The sequence below is a fragment of the Pseudophryne corroboree genome, chromosome 3 (genome assembly GCF_028390025.1).
Source record: "Pseudophryne corroboree isolate aPseCor3 chromosome 3, aPseCor3.hap2, whole genome shotgun sequence".
Taxonomy (NCBI): Eukaryota; Metazoa; Chordata; class Amphibia; order Anura; family Myobatrachidae; genus Pseudophryne; species Pseudophryne corroboree.
This window is the reverse complement of record NC_086446.1, coordinates 682424619-682441564: the sequence shown is the minus strand read 5'-3', so window position 1 is coordinate 682441564 and position 16946 is coordinate 682424619.

The window sequence follows — 16946 nt, the reverse complement described above, 5'->3', positions numbered from 1 at the left end:
ACCCCTCAGGCAGCCACCCAAGAAGAGCCCACTTTCCTAGTGGAGTGGGCCTTAACAGATTTCGGTAACGGCAATCCTGCCATAGAATGCGCCTGCTGAATCGTGTTACAGATCCAGCGAGCAATAGTCTGCTTTGAAGCAGGAGCGCCAACCTTGTTGGCCGCATACAGAACGAACAAAGCTTCAGTCTTCCTGATTCTAGCCGTTCTGGTCACATAAATCTTCAAAGCCCTGACTACATCCAGGGACTCGGAATCCTCCAAGTCCCGTGTAGCCACAGGCACGACAATAGGTTGGTTCACATGAAAAGATGAGACCACTCTTGGCAGAAAGTGAGGGCGAGTCCTCAACTCGGCCCTATCCACGTGAAAAACCAAGTATGGGCTTTTATGTGATAAAGCCGCCAATTCGGAAACAAGTCTTGCCGAAGCTAACGCCAACAACATGACCACTTTCCACGTGAGGTATTTCAACTCCACAGTTTTGAGTGGTTCAAACCAAGGTGACTTGAGGAAACGTAACACTACGTTAAGATCCCAAGGCGCCACCGGAGGCACAAAGGGAGGCTGAATATGCAGCACTCCCTTCACAAAGGTCTGTACTTCAGGAATAGAGACCAATTCTCTTTGAAAGAAAATGGATAAGGCCGAAATCTGGACCTTTATGGACCCTAATTTTAGGCCCAAAGTCACTCCTGTTTGAAGGAAGTGAAGTAGACGGCCCAAATGGAACTCCTCCGTAGGAGCAGCTCTGGCCTCACACCAAGTAACATATTTCCGCCATATACGGTGATAATGTTTTAACGTCACGTCTTTCCTAGCCTTGATCAGGGTAGGAATGACTTCCTCCGGAATCCCTTTTTCCGCTAGGATCCGGCGTTCAACCGCCATGCCGTCAAACGCAGCCGCAGTAAGTCTTGGCACAGACAGGAGTCCTGCCTTAGAGGAAGAGGACACGGATCCCCTGCGAGCAACTCTTGCAGCTCCGGATACCAAGTCCTCCGTGGCCAATCCGGAACAATGAGTATTGTTCTGACCCTGCTTCTTCGTATTATTCTCAACACCTTGGGTATGAGAGGAAGAAGAGGAAACACATAGACCGATCTGAACACCCAAGGTGTCACCAGAGCATCTACCGCTACTGCCTGAGTGTCCCTTGACCTGGCGCAATACCGCTTTAGCTTTTTGTTGAGACGGGATGCCAATATGTCGATTTGAGGCAGTCCCCAACGATCCGTGATCTGTGCGAAGACTTCTTGATGAAGTCCCCACTCTCCCGGATGCAGGTCGTGCCTGCTGAGGAAGTCCGCCTCCCAGTTGTCCACCCCCGGGATGAACACCGCTGACAGTGCGCTTACATGGCCTTCCGCCCAGCGTAGAATCCTGGTCGCTTCTGCCATGGCAATTCTGCTCCTTGTTCCGCCTTGGCGGTTTATATGAGCCACTGCCGCGACATTGTCTGACTGAATCAGAACCGGTTTTCTCCGAAGCAATTCCTCCGCTTGACGCAGGGCGTTGTATATGGCCCTCAACTCCAGGACGTTGATGTGGAGACAAGACTCTAGGCTTGACCAGAGACCTTGGAAATTTCTTCCCAGTGTCACTGCTCCCCAGCCTCGGAGGCTTGCGTCCGTGGTCACCAGGACCCAGTCCTGAATGCCAAACCTGCGACCTTCTAGTAGGTGAGCACTGTTCAGCCACCACAGGAGAGATATCCTGGTCTGTGGAGACAGGGTGATCCTTTGATGCATTTGTAAATGGGACCCGGACCACTTGTCCAAGAGGTCCCATTGAAAAGTCCTCGGCAGGAAAGGGATGGCCTCGTAGGAAGCCACCATCTTCCCCAGGACCCGCGTGCAATGATGCACTGAAACCTTTTTTGGTTTTAATAGGTTCCTGACCATGGCTATGAGTTCCTGAACCTTTTCGATCGGAAGAAAAACCTTTTTCTGGTCTGTGTCTAGATAGAATCAGCCCAAAAAGGTCAGACACGTTGTAGGGACTAGCTGGGACTTCGGTATATTGAGAATCCAGCCGTGTATCTGCAACGTCTTCATGGACAGAGACACGCTGTCCAGCAACCTCTCCCGAGATCTCGCCTTTATGAGGAGATCGTCCAAGTATGGGATAATTGTGACCCCCTGCCTGCGCAAGAGCACCATCATTTCCACCATTACCTTGGTGAAAATTCTCGGGGCCGTGGAAAGCCCAAACGGCAACGTCTGAAATTGGTAGTGAAAGTCCTGCACTGCAAATCTCAGGAACGCCTGATGCGGGGGGAATATCGGAACATGAAGGTAAGCATCCTTTATGTCCAGAGACACCATCCAATACCCCCCCCCCCTCCAGGCTTGCGATGACCGCCCTGAGTGATTTCATTTTGAACTTGAACCTCTTCAAGTACAGGTTCAGTGATTTCAGGTTTAAAATGGGTCTGACCGAACCGTCCGGTTTCGGGACCACAAACAGGGTTGAGTAATATCCCTCTCCTTGCTGGAGATGAGGAACTGTGACAATCACCTGTTGAATATACAATTTTTGGATTGCTGCCAACACTAGCTCCCTCTCTGACGGGGAAGCCGGCAGAGCCGATTTGAAAAATCGGCGAGGAGGCAAGTCTTCGAATTCCAGCCTGTATCCCTGAGAAACAATCTCTAATGCCCAGGGATCCACCTGCGCGTGAACCCAGACGTGGCTGAAAAATCGAAGACGAGCCCCCACCAGATCTGCCTCCCCTCGGAAAGCCCCAGCGTCATGCGGTGGACTTTGCAGACGCAGGGGAGGACTTCTGCTCTTGGGAACTAGCTGTGTGCAGCTTTTTTCCCCTGCCTTTCCCTCTAGCAACAAAGGATGATCCACGTACCTTCTTGTTTTTATTGGAACGAAAGGACTGCATTTGATAATGAGGTGCCTTTTTTGTATGCTGCGGGGGGACATAAGGTAAGAAATTTGACTTACCAGCCGTAGCCGTAGAGACAAGATCCGAGAGGCCGTCTCCAAACAACTCCAACCCTTTGTAAGGCAAGGACTCCATATGCCGCTTTGAATCGGCATCTCCCGTCCACTGTCGGGTCCACAAGAGCCGTCTAGCAGAAATAGACATAGCATTTATTCTGGAGCTTAATAAACAAATGTCTCTCTGAGCATCCCTCATATACAAGGCAGCATCTCTGATATGCTCTATGGTCATTTGAATGGCGTCCCTATCTAAGGTGTCAATTTCCGTAGATAAGGAATCTGCCCATGCCACAACCGCACTACAAACCCAGGCCGACGCCATAGCCGGTCGAGCAATAGTACCGGAATGATTGTAAATGTGCTTTAAGGTAATTTCCTGCCTTGAGGGAAGCCGTATCCTGAGAAGGCAGTGCCACCTTTTTGGACAAACGTGTCAGCGCCTTGTCAACTTTTTGCAAAGATTCCCAGCGTATCCTATCAGTTTGTGGAAAAGGATACGCCATGAGAATCCTTTTGGGAACTTGTGGCCTCCTATCCGGAGATTCCCAAGCCTTTTCACACAAGTCCCTTAATTCAAATGAGGATGGAAAAGTGACTTCAGACTTTTTCACTTTATACATGTGTACCCTCGTGTCAGGGACAGGGGGTTCCTCAGTAATATGCAAAACCTCTTTAATGGCAATAATCATGTACCGTATACCCTTAGCCACCTTTGGCTGTAATTTTGCATCTTCATAGTCGACACTAGAGTCAGTATCTGTGTCGGTATCTGTGTCATCGATCTGGGATATGGTGCGCTTCTGAGACCCCGAAGGCATGGACTGGCTACCTGACTGATCCCTAGCTTCTGCCTTTATATTGACATTTGCATTCAAGACATTCAGCATATCCACCCATTCCGGTGTCGGCGTTGCCGACGGCGACCTAACATTCAAGCACTCCTCCTCCACATTCAGCGAGCCTTCCTTGTCAAACATGTCGCCACACGCGTACCGACACACTTCACACACACGCAGGGAACCCCTTTCCTGAAAACAGTATCCCTGTCAAGGCCCTTTGGAGAGACAGAGAGAGAGTATGCCAGCACACACCCCAGCGCAATAACCCTGGAGACCAACACAAAATGTTTTTCCCCAGCAGCGCTGTATAATATGTAAACTGCCAATTATGTGCCCCCCCCCCTCTCTTTTAAGCACCCTTTCACCGTGTGTAAGCAGGGGAGAGTCCGGGGAGCTTCCTCTCAGCAGTGCTGTGGAGAGAAAATGGCGCTGGTGAGTGCTGAGGGAGAAGCCCCGCCCCCTCGGCGGCGGGCTTCTGTCCCGCTCAAACTTAGTAAAATATGGCGGGGGCTCTTTTATATACATGTACAGAGCCCACCTGTACATGTATATAGTCTTTTTGCCATGCAGAGGTTTATATTGCTGCCCAGGGCGCCCCCCCTTCCTGCGCCCTTTCAGTGACCGGAGTATGTGAGGTGTATGGGAGCAATGACGCACAGCTGCAGTGCTGTGCGTTACCTCAGTGAAGCTGAAGGCTTCTGCCGCCTGACGACTTCTGTACTTCTAGCTCTGTGAGAACGGCAGCGCGGCTCCGGGGGTGGACGCCCAGTAAGAACCTGCGTTCACCCCCTCTGGAGCTAATGGTGTCCAGTAGCCGAGGAAGCAGAGCCTATCTTTGACAAGAAGGTCTGCTCCTCTCTCCTCAGTCCCTCTATGCAGGGAGCCTGTTGCCAGCAGTGCTCCCTGTGAAAAAGTAGTAAAAGGTAGGAAAAAAAAAATCCAAACAAAAATGCTTCTAGGCAGAGAACTCTGGAGAGCTCTCTGCAGTGCACCCATCTTGCTCTGGGCACAGTGTAAAACTGAGGTCTGGAGGAGGGGCATAGAGGGAGGAGCCAGTGCACACCCAGAGTCCAAAACTTTCTTAAAGTGCCCTATCTCCTGCGGAGCCCGTCTATTCCCCATGGTCCTTACGGAGTCCCAGCATCCTCAAGGACGTTAGAGAGATCCCATATTACTGACAGGGCATCCACAAAGATCGCTCCGGGATCCTTTGTTCTTGATCCGTATGCGATAACTTTGTTGTTCTGACGGGATGCCATGAGATCTAGCTCTGGCAACCCCCACCTGTCAACTAGGGTCTGGAAGAACTCCGAATGTAGAGCCCATTCGCTTGCCTGAATAGCATGTCGACTGAGAAAATCCACTTCCCAGTTTAGGACTCCGGGAACGAACACTGCGGACAAAGCTGGATGATGAAGTTCTGCCCACCTTAGTATGTGACTTACCTGCTTCATAGCTTTTTGGCTGCGAGTTCCACCTTGATGGTTGAGGTACGCTACTGCCGTCGCATTGTCAGAGTGGATCTGAACTGTTTTTTCCCGAAGGATGTCCTTTGCCTGAATCAGTGCCATGTACATGGCCCGAAGTTCCAATATATTTATTGGCAGGCAACCTTCTTCCTTGGTCCATTGCCCCTGGAAACAAAACCTTCCTGACACTGCTCCCCAGCCCTGGAGACTGGCATCCGTTGTCAGAATTTCCCAATCTGATATCCAAAATGGTTTCCCTTTGTCCAGATGGGATGTCTGTAGCCTCCAGGCTAATGACCTTCTTACTTGGATCATAAGGACAATAGTCTGTGTTTTTATCATCTGATGCAAACCATTCCATTTCCCAAGGATCAGATGCTGCAGTTGCCTCGAGTGGAATTGTGCATACTCCACCATGTCGAATGTTGACACCATCAATCCCATCACACGCATTGCTGCATGAATGGATAACTTTTGACTGTGTAGCAACTCCTGAATCCTTCACTGGACTTTGGATATCTTATTCAGAGGTAAAATTACTCTGGAGGCTTGAATCCAGTACAGCCCCAAGTGAGTCATCCGCTGTGACCGAACCAGACACAATTTTGCCCAATTTATGAGCCACCCGTGCTTCTGCAAACACGTTATTGTCTATTGCAGATGACATAGGAGCAATTCCTGAAACTGTACCAGGATTAAAAGATCGTTGAGGTATGGAAAAATTCCTATCCCCTGCTGGCGGAGATAAGCTGCCATTACCACCATAATTTTGGTAAATACTCTGGGGGCTGTGGCTAACCAAAAAGGTAGGGCCTGGAACTGAAAATGCTGTTGGAGGATAGCGAACCTGAGATAGCCCTGATGGAACAGAGCTATAGGAACATGTAGGTAAGCATCCTGGATATCCAGAGATACCATATAATCCCCTGGCTCCATGGCCAAAATGATGGAACGTAAAGTCTCCATATGAAACAGAGGTACCCAAATGTATTTGTTCAGAACTTTGAGATTGAGAATGGGCCAGAATTACCCATTTGGCTTCTGAACTAGAAACAGGTTTGAGTAAAAACCCTGTCCTCATTGTGCAGGAGGAACCGGAATCATTACTCCTGACTGAAACAATTTCTGAACTGCCTCTTGCAAAGTCCTGGCCTTCGTCTCTACCCGAGTCGGTCTGGTACAAAAAAACCTTCGAGGAGGGTGCTTCTTGAAGGCAAATGCATAACCAAGAGATACCGCTTCCTGCACCCAGGCATCTGTTGTAGACTGCTGCCAGATCTGTGCAAACTGAAGAAGTCAGCCCCCCACCCTGGGATCCCCCAGGTGGAGGCCCGCACCATCAGGCTGATGGCTTATTTTGTTTTACCAACCGGTCCTCTGGTAGCCAAATGCTTTTTACACTTACCATACTTGTTGTATTGGGGCTGCTTGCTATCACTTTTTCCTTTAGCTTTTCCTCGAGACCGAAAGGGCTGAAAAGCTGGAACTTTAGGTCTGAATTTGTATGTGGAAGGAAACTTTACCTTCTTGGAGTCTGCTTCTGACTCCATAATATCTGTTCATTCTTTAACAAAAAGAAAATCTCCAGAAAAAGGCAAAGATTCCCAAACCTTCTTAGATTCTGAATCAGCTTCCCATGTACGTAGCCAAACTGCTCTGCGAGCAGCTATTGTTGAAGCTGATGCCCTGGAGGCAATAGCACCTATATCCAATGCTGCTTCTTCCAAGAACATCGCAGCCTGTTTTATATATGCTATATGGGAGTTTTGCTCTCTAGATGCAATTGAAAGATCCACTTCCAATGCATCAGCCCAGGCAGCCACTGCCTTTGCCATCTAAGCTGAAGCCATGGCTGGTCTTATGACTGCCTCAGACAGGGAAAAAATGGTTTTTAAAAAACCATCCACTCTCCTATCCATGACATCATTTAATGATGTTGAAGGCAAAGGTAATGTAGATTTTCGCACTAATCGCATCACATGCGTATTTACTTTAGGAGCCACCTCCCTTTTTAAACAATCCCCAGCTGGAAGAGTATAATTGGAATTTGATTTCCTAGGAATTCTAAACTTCATACTGGGCAAAGCCCAAGCCATGATTTCAGTCAGCTGATCTGACCCAGGAAACTCAGTCTTAACGGTTTTGGGATGTTTACACACAGATGCCTTGGTTTTTAACACAGGCTCTGCTGATTCCTCTAAGGATAGAATGGCTTTCATTGCCTTAATTAACTCCGCTATATTCCACTGAGCTGAGACCTTCCTCCTCCTCTTCGCATGCCGAACCAGAGTTTATTGAGCTTTCATCCTTCAACGAATCCTCATCTGAAACGTGCAGCCTGTGAGGATGAAGATTTACTTACCAGTGGCATATCAGCCTGTTCCTTTGGAGAGGCTGCTGCTGGAAGTGACAAACCGCAGGTGGAAAGCTGCATGCAAGGGTTAATAGTGTAACCTATCCCTGGTACAGGAGTTGGAATTATCCGCTCAGCTATAATGGATGTTTGTGTAAACATAGCCCAAGGGGGATCAACCTACACCTGAATCTGCCTTGTATTTTTAAAGAGACCCTGGTGAAAGCTAAAACAATTTGCACACAAACTATCCTGAATCAGATCCTGAGAGGTTAACCCAGCTATGCAAGACAAACATGATATGAGTGTTGGTGTTGCTGTGAGTTTATCTTCCTCACCTTTGCCGCTCTTAGACATGATAAACAACACGTCCACAGTGTACTACACAATTTGTGACTGTAATCACTTTAAGCTTTTTAAAGTGACATACAATCCGACCCTACCCTGCTATGCACCAGCATTGAGAATCGGAATAGAAAAAAACTGACAAAATATATAGTAAAGTCAGCAATCACACTAGCAGTCAATCACGTTACACATTAGTATAATAAGCAATATGAGCACATAATCAACTACAAATACATTTCAAGTATGTAGGATAACATATTACTGAATCATGTTTAAACAGATCTACCGTATTCAGACACACAGTGAAAGAAACAGCAGCAATAGTATACAGACTCATATGCAATAGGTACTTATCTAACTATTTGTACTCAAAAGGTAGATATAGACTTAGGCCCTCATTCAGAGTTGATCGTAGCTGTGCTAAATTTAGCACAGCTACGATCATTCACACTGCATGTCAGTGCGGTCCCCCCACCCCCGCAGAAGTACAAAAGCATCGCACAGTGGCGATGCCTTTGTACTTCAAGAGTAGCTCCCGACCAGTGCAGCTTTAATGTGCTGGCCGGGAGCTACTCGTCGCTCCCCTGCCCGCAGCGGCTACGTATGACATCACGCAGCCGCTGCGGGACACTCCCCACATGGTCTGGCCACGCCTGTGTGGGCCGGACCGCGCCCACGGAACGGTGGCCAAATGCCGCCGTTTCGCCCCCTCCCGCCTCTGCCTGTCAATCAGGCAGAGGCGATCGCAGCCCAGCTACAGCCTTCAGCCATCTGGCATGCGCCAGCGCACTATGGTGCCGGCGCATGCGCAGTGGGTACCCGTTCGCTCGAACGACCCCCTTAGTGCTGTATTACATGTACTCAGTAGAGTGGGATACAGGGAGACTCATCCCGCTTCCAGGACTAATCAATATGTTTGCGAATGCTGAGTGGATCCAGAAGCTACTAGTGTACACTGCCCCTCCATGAACCTATAGTGAACCCAGACGCTCAGTGAACACAGACGCACTAGTCACACAGCCGCCTATGCTGCGACTGGGTCCCCTTTGTACAGTGTGTCTCAGACGGAAGCAGGAAAACAGTTCATGGTGGGAGACTCTGAGGAAACTAGTCATAAACCGGTGGGAGGGGCAACCAGGAGAGAGTCCGACTCCCCACTGCTGACACCAACCCTAGGGATTGCGGCCTCATACTATTTCTGGAGCCTATGATCCCTAAGGCCTAGCGCTGGTACACCCGAGGTGGCAGCCGCATCAGAGACTGTTTGGTGGTCTCCTCCCAAAACAGTGCAGCTGTGTCCGTATTCGCTTTCTAAGCGGAACCGATGCCTTACCTTCTCCCTGTGCTCCGGCCACAGCCTGGTAACATCTGCTGGACCTGTTAGTATATCCGACACAGATGCCCACCGAAACAGCACTGTACTCATGGGTAAGCGTTGTCGCCACCCGGCAGAGAGTTGTTGGAGCGACTCTTTCTATGGTACATATAAGACGCTTTTCAGAAAGATCACTCAAGAAAAAAAATTAAGACTATAGAAATAAGAAAGCTTAGGGCTGCTAAAAACCAGCAGCCCTCCGACCACGGTCCGGCTCCTGCCGCACCAAACAAAAAATAAGAATTTACTTACCGATAATTCTATTTCTCATAGTCCGTAGTGGATGCTGGGGACTCCGAAAGGACCATGGGGAATAGCGGCTCCGCAGGAGACTGGGCACAAAGTAAAAGCTTTAGGACTAGCTGGTGTGCACTGGCTCCTCCCCCTATGACCCTCCTCCAAGCCTCAGTTAGGATACTGTGCCCGAACGAGCGTACACAATAAGGAAGGATTTTGAATCCCGGGTAAGACTCATACCAGCCACACCAATCACACTGTACAACTTGTGATCTGAACCCAGTTAACAGCATGATAACAGAAGGAGCCTCTGAAAAGATGGCTCACAACAACAATAACCCGATTTTTGTAACAATAACTATGTACAAGTAATGCAGACAATCCGCACTTGGGATGGGCGCCCAGCATCCACTACGGACTATGAGAAATAGAAATATCGGTAAGTAAATTCTTATTTTCTCTAACGTCCTAGTGGATGCTGGGGACTCCGAAAGGACCATGGGGATTATACCAAAGCTCCCAAACGGGCGGGAGAGTGCGGATGACTCTGCAGCACCGAATGAGAGAACTCCAGGTCCTCCTCAGCCAGGGTATCAAATTTGTAGAATTTAGCAAACGTGTTTGCCCCTGACCAAGTAGCTGCTCGGCAAAGTTGTAAAGCCGAGACCCCTTGGGCAGCCGCCCAAGATGAGCCCACTTTCCGTGTGGAATGGGCTTTTACAGATTTTGGCTGTGGCAGGCCTGCCACAGAATGTGCAAGCTGAATTGTACTACAAATCCAACGAGCAATCGTCTGCTTAGAAGCAGGAGCACCCAGCTTGTTGGGTGCATACAGGATAAACAGCGAATCAGATTTTCTGACTCCAGCCGTCCTGGAAACATATATTTTCAGGGCCCTGACTACGTCCAGCAACTTGGAATCCTCCAAGTCCCTAGTAGCCGCAGGCACCACAATAGGCTGGTTTAAGTGAAATGCTGAAACCACCTTAGGAAGAAATTGAGGACGAGTCCTCAATTCTGCCCTATCCGTATGAAAAATTAGGTAAGGGCTTTTATAGGATAAAGCCGCCAATTCTGAGACACGCCTGGCTGAAGCCAGGGCTAACAGCATTACCACTTTCCATGTGAGATATTTTAAGTCCACAGTGGTGAGTGGTTCAAACCAATGTGATTTTAGGAATCCCAAAACTACATTGAGATCCCAAGGTGCCACTGGAGGCACAAAAGGAGGCTGTATATGCAGTACTCCCTTGACAAACGTCTGAACTTCAGGAACAGAAGCCAGTTCTTTTTGGAAGAATATTGACAGGGCCGAAATTTGAACCTTAATGGACCCTAATTTGAGGCCCATAGACAGTCCTGTTTGCAGGAAATGCAGGAAACGACCCAGTTGAAATTCCTCTGTAGGGGCCTTCCTGGCCTCGCACCCCGCAACATATTTACGCCAAATACGGTGATAATGTTGTATGGTTACATCCTTCCTGGCTTTGATCAGGGTAGGGATGACTTCATCCGGAATGCCTTTTTCCTTCAGGATCCGGCGTTCAACCGCCATGCCGTCAAACGCAGCCGCGGTAAGTCTTGGAACAGACATGGTCCCTGCTGGAGCAGGTCCTTTCTTAGAGGTAGAGGCCACGGGTCTTCCGTGAGCATCTCTTGAATTTCCGGGTACCAAGTCCTTCTTGGCCAATCCGGAGCCACGAGTATAGTCTTTACTCCTCTCCTTCTTATGATTCTCAGTACTTTTGGTATGAGAGGAAGAGGAGGGAACACATACACTGACTGGTACACCCACGGTGTTACCAGAGCGTCCACAGCTATTGCCTGAGGGTCCCTTGACCTGGCGCAATATCTGTCCAGTTTTTTGTTGAGGCGGGACGCCATCATGTCCACCTTTGGTTTTTCCCAACGGTTCACAATCATGTGGAAGACTTCTGGGTGAAGTCCCCACTCCCCCGGGTGAAGATCGTGTCTGCTGAGGAAGTCTGCTTCCCAGTTGTCCACTCCCGGAATGAACACTGCTGACCGTGCTATCACATGATTCTCCGCCCAGCGAAGAATCCTTGCCACTTCCATCATTGCCCTCCTGCTTCTTGTGCCGCCCTGTCTGTTTACGTGGGCGACTGCCGTGATGTTGTCCGACTGGATCAACACCGGCTGACCCTGAAGCAGAGGTCTTGCCTGACTTAGGGCATTGTAAATGGCCCTTAGTTCCAGGATATTTATGTGAAGTGACGTTTCCATGCTTGACCACAAGCCCTGGAAATTTCTTCCCTGTGTGACTGCTCCCCAGCCTCTCAGGCTGGCATCCGTGGTCACCAGGACCCAATCCTGAATGCCGAATCTGCGGCCCTCTAGGAGATGAGCACTCTGTAACCACCACAGGAGAGACACCCTTGTCCTTGGAGACAGGGTTATCCGCTGATGCATTTGAAGATGCGATCCGGACCATTTGTCCAGCAGATCCCACTGAAAAGTTCTTGCGTGGAATCTGCCGAATGGAATCGCTTCGTAAGAAGCCACCATCTTTCCCAGGACCCTTGTGCATTGATGTACTGACACTTGGCCTGGTCTTAGGAGGTTCCTGACTAGGTCGGATAACTCCTTGGCTTTCTCCTCCGGGAGAAACACCTTTTTCTGTACTGTGTCCAGAATCATCCCTAGGAACAGCAGACGTGTCGTCGGAATCAGCTGCGATTTTGGAATATTTAGAATCCATCCGTGCTGTCGTAGTACTACTTGAGATAGTGCTACTCCGACCTCTAACTGTTCTCTGGACCTTGCCCTTATCAGGAGATCGTCCAAGTAAGGGATAATTAAGACGCCTTTTCTTCGAAGAAGAATCATCATTTCGGCCATTACCTTGGTAAAGACCCGGGGTGCCGTGGACAATCCAAACGGCAGCGTCTGAAACTGATAGTGACAGTTCTGTACCACAAACCTGAGGTACCCTTGGTGAGAAGGGCAAATTGGGACATGGAGGTAAGCATCCTTGATGTCCAGAGACACCATATAGTCCCCTTCTTCCAGGTTCGCTATCACTGCTCTGAGTGACTCCATCTTGAACTTGAACCTTTTTATGTAAGTGTTCAAGGATTTCAGATTTAAAATGGGTCTCACCGAGCCGTCCGGCTTCGGTACCACAAACAGCGTGGAATAATACCCCTTTCCCTGTTGTACGAGGGGTACCTTGATTATCACCTGCTGGGAATACAGCTTGTGAATGGCTTCCAATACCGCCTCCCTGTCGGGGGGAGACGTTGGTAAAGCAGACTTCAGGAACCGGCGAGGGGGAGACGTCTCGAATTCCAATTTGTACCCCTGAGATACTACCTGCAGGATCCAGGGGTCCACTTGCGAGTGAGCCCACTGCGCGCTGAAATTCTTGAGACGGGCCCCCACCGTGCCTGAGTCCGCTTGTAAGGCCCCAGCGTCATGCTGAGGACTTGGCAGAAGCGGGGGAGGGCTTCTGTTCGTGGGAAGAGGCTGTTTGCTGCAGTCTTTTTCCCCTTCCTCTGCCCCGGGGCAGATATGAGTGGCCTTTTGCCCGCTTGCCCTTATGGGGACGAAAAGACTGAGCCTGAAAAGACGGTATCTTTTTCTGCTGCGAGGTGACTTGGGGTAAAAAGGTGGATTTTCCAGCCGTTGCCGTGGCCACCAGGTCCGATAGACCGACCCCAAATAACTCCTCCCCTTTATACGGCAATACTTCCATATGCCGTTTGGAATCCGCATCCACTGACCACTGTCGCGTCCATAATCCTCTTCTGGCAGAAATGGACATCGCACTTACTCTTGATGCCAGAGTGCAAATATCCCTCTGTGCATCTCGCATATATAGAAATGCATCCTTTAAATGCTCTATAGTCAATAATATATTGTCCCTGTCCAGGGTATCAATATTTTCAGTCAGGGAATCCGACCAAGCCACCCCAGCACTGCACATCCAGGCTGAGGCGATTGCTGGTCGCAGTATAATACCAGTATGTGTGTATATACTTTTAAGGATATTTTCCAGCTTCCTATCAGCTGGTTCCTTGAGGGCGGCCGTATCAGGAGACGGTAACGCCACTTGTTTTGATAAGCGTGTGAGCGCCTTATCTACGCTAGGGGGTGTTTCCCAACGCGCCCTAACCTCTGGCGGGAAAGGGTATAATGCCAATAATTTTTTAGAAATTAGCAGTTTTTTATCGGGGGAAACCCACGCTTCATCACACACCTCATTTAATTCATCTGATTCAGGAAAAACTACAGGTAGTTTTTTCACACCCCACATAATACCCTTTTTTGTGGTACTTGCAGTATCAGAAATGTTCAAAACCTCCTTCATTGCCGTGATCATGTAACGTGTGGCCCTACTGGAAAATACGTTTGTTTCCTCACCGTCGACACTGGAGTCAGTGTCCGTGTCAGTGTCTGTATCGACCGGAGGTAACGGGCGTTTTATAGCCCCTGACGGTGTTTGAGACGCCTGTACAGGTATTAACTGATTTGCCGGCTGTCTCATGTCGTCAACAGTCTTTTGTAAAGTGCCGACACTATCACGTAATTCTTTCCATAAGACCATCCAGTCAGGTGTCGACTCCCTAGGGGGTGACATCACTAACACAGGCACTTTTTAAGTGTCAATTTCCGAATAGACTTTTGAACATCCACAAATATGTTGAATGGTTCTATATGATTTGTAGGGGCATGTTTCAAGCCCTTCTGTAATAAGGATGTTTCATCCTGTGTTAAAACATGTGAGCTTAGATTAAAGATTTTAATTGTAGTAGCTCCAGTATTTTGTTTTTCGACGGGAAGCATTGGAGATCCTTGCGGAACACTCTTTTTCTTGTTCCATGTTCGCTTTCTATTTCGTCTTGTCCTTGTTCTTTTAATGCCCCCCTAATATGACGTGAGTATTTTACCTGTGTATCCTGGGGTTTCTTGAAACATCTAAAAAAAAGGGGACATTTCCCTTCTCATGGGTGTGGTCTGTTCATCCTCCCACTAAGATGTGTATCGATTGCAAAGAGTGGGAGTGTCATTGAATTCTATGTCATCCCTACTTTTATTCCTTCAGACATTTCTTTGTGGAGGAATCCTCTCTCTATAGGTGTTTCTCCTGTAATATCTGTTTGATAGGACCTAGGGTTGTTTTTTCCTCCATGATTATATGGACTTTATTTAGAGTCCTCTTTCCTGTATAGGGGTCCCCTATTGGCTCTAAATGTCTTAGAGCAGGCATGTCCAAACTGCGGCCCTCCAGCTGTTGAGAAACTACACATCATTAGCATTCTCGGACAGCAAAACTGTGTCAAGGCATGCTGGAATATGTAGTTTCACAACAGCTGGAGGGCCGCAGTTTGGACATGCCTGTCTTAGAGTCATTACGTTCCTGTGATTGTTAAATCTAGAGTTTCTTAAAGGGAGTTTTGTTCAATTGTACGTACTCCGATTCTCCTTATGCTCTGATGTAGGGGTTAAGCACTCCTCCCTATCTCTATTGAAATTTCTTACTTTTTTTCTGGATAAGAAGTCTTTCAGCTTTCTTTAATTTAGACTCTATAGAGCTTTCTAATTCTTTAAAGTCCTCCAAGTTTGAAAATGGTCGCACCAAGGATTTATACTCCTTGATTTCTTCATCCAATTTGTTTAAGTCTTTTTTTCTCTCCTGGATAATTAAATCTATCAGAGCATAAGAGCAGTTGCTAATAATATCTTCCCATTGCTTTTTGAAATTTTCTCCTGCAGTCGAAAAAGTTGATACCTTATTAATCTTTAAACCTGTGGTATTATCTTATGGGCTAGGTATTTCTTCAATGTAACCACTTTCCACCAAATCTTGCTTTCTTTTTGGAGAATTATCTCAAATTTTGACATAAAGCCTTCTAGATCTTCATCTACTAGATCAATTGACTCTGTATCTTCTTTAAAGGCCCTTTCTAGATTAAATAATCTTTGATCCCTTACTGAAAACATATTCAAATGTATTAATCAAACTCTGCTGCCCTGTGGCTGAAATCCTCCAGTGGTGCTATAAAGATAAAAAAAGAAAGAAAAAGAAAGTGGAGGATCTCTGCCTTACTGGCGCCTAATTTAAGCGGCCCTAGATCGTGTCCCCTCCTGAAAGGTCACCACATTCCCAAAAGCACAACGTGCAAAAAACAGTTTGAAGTGACACCTTCCTGGGCGCTAATACAGTACATATATTTCATACAATACGTTCTTCAACGTGAAGTCCAAATGAATTATTTTCTTTCAAGTTTCTTTCAGTGCTTGATTCCCAATTCCAGTGACGTTGCAAACATGAAAAACAAAAAAATATAAGCACATGTGTAGAACGGTCTTATGACCTCCAATATAAATGTTCCATTGGATGCTTCTTATTTAAATATTTTGTTGGGGGATAAATAATAAATTTAATGATCAATATGAGTGCGTACCCCAACTCACTCAATAATAGGTGATAAGGTGCCAAACAAGGTTTCTTTGAATCTATGATTACTTTCTTAATTGTATATAAATGAATCCCAAAATCCGTGAAGTTAAATAAAGTGTACCCCACTCACTATAGCTGTGGGGTAAGTGAAGTTTATAAAAGGTATCTTTAGCCCCTCGAAGTGGAGAAGGAAAGCGTACCCAACTCACGGTAATATGATTAATGTGATGCTTATAAATATATCTTTAATCTGTAACATCTCTGTAAACCATCTGGAATATTTTCACTGTGGCTTCTATTCGTAGAGCCTGTGCCTGGAGGCGGGGTTATAGGGAGGGAAGTCATGCATCTTGGGATATGCTGAAAGCTTTAAAAATTGTTTGGTGCCCAGATTCCTGATCCACCACTACAACTCAATGGTTCCCCGTGAAAACCCTATGTACCCTGCTGCAGAAATACAATTTACAGTAACTGCAATGGGCACTGATATAAACTAACCATCTATTAGAATAAAGCTGGTAGCAAGCGGTGCTTTGAATAATCTGACTCAAAGGACAGGTATACAGGGAGACAAAACTCATTGTTCTCGGAGACCTGCAGAGCTCTTGTAATGGCTGTCCAGCATCTCTGTGAGAAATGAGGGAGAAGGAAGAGAAGCCCAGGGCAGGAAGACCTCAGTGGAATGGTGCTTTGGGCTGGGGAAGTGCTGACCTTCCCTTGCCGACATCCACCACTGGTTCCCTGGCAAGTGTAATAATGATCCACAGCGCCAGTAACATTAAGCCCTGATTGTCTAGTGAAACCCAAGGTCACACAATGGTCTAGGTCAACCACATCAGAACCACCGCACCCAGGACGGGCAGTATAGGACTGCTGAGAATGCGGGTTCTGCAAGCGGGAACCCGCTTTACCTGTCCCCCATAAGTCCGGTATGCCCGTGTGCC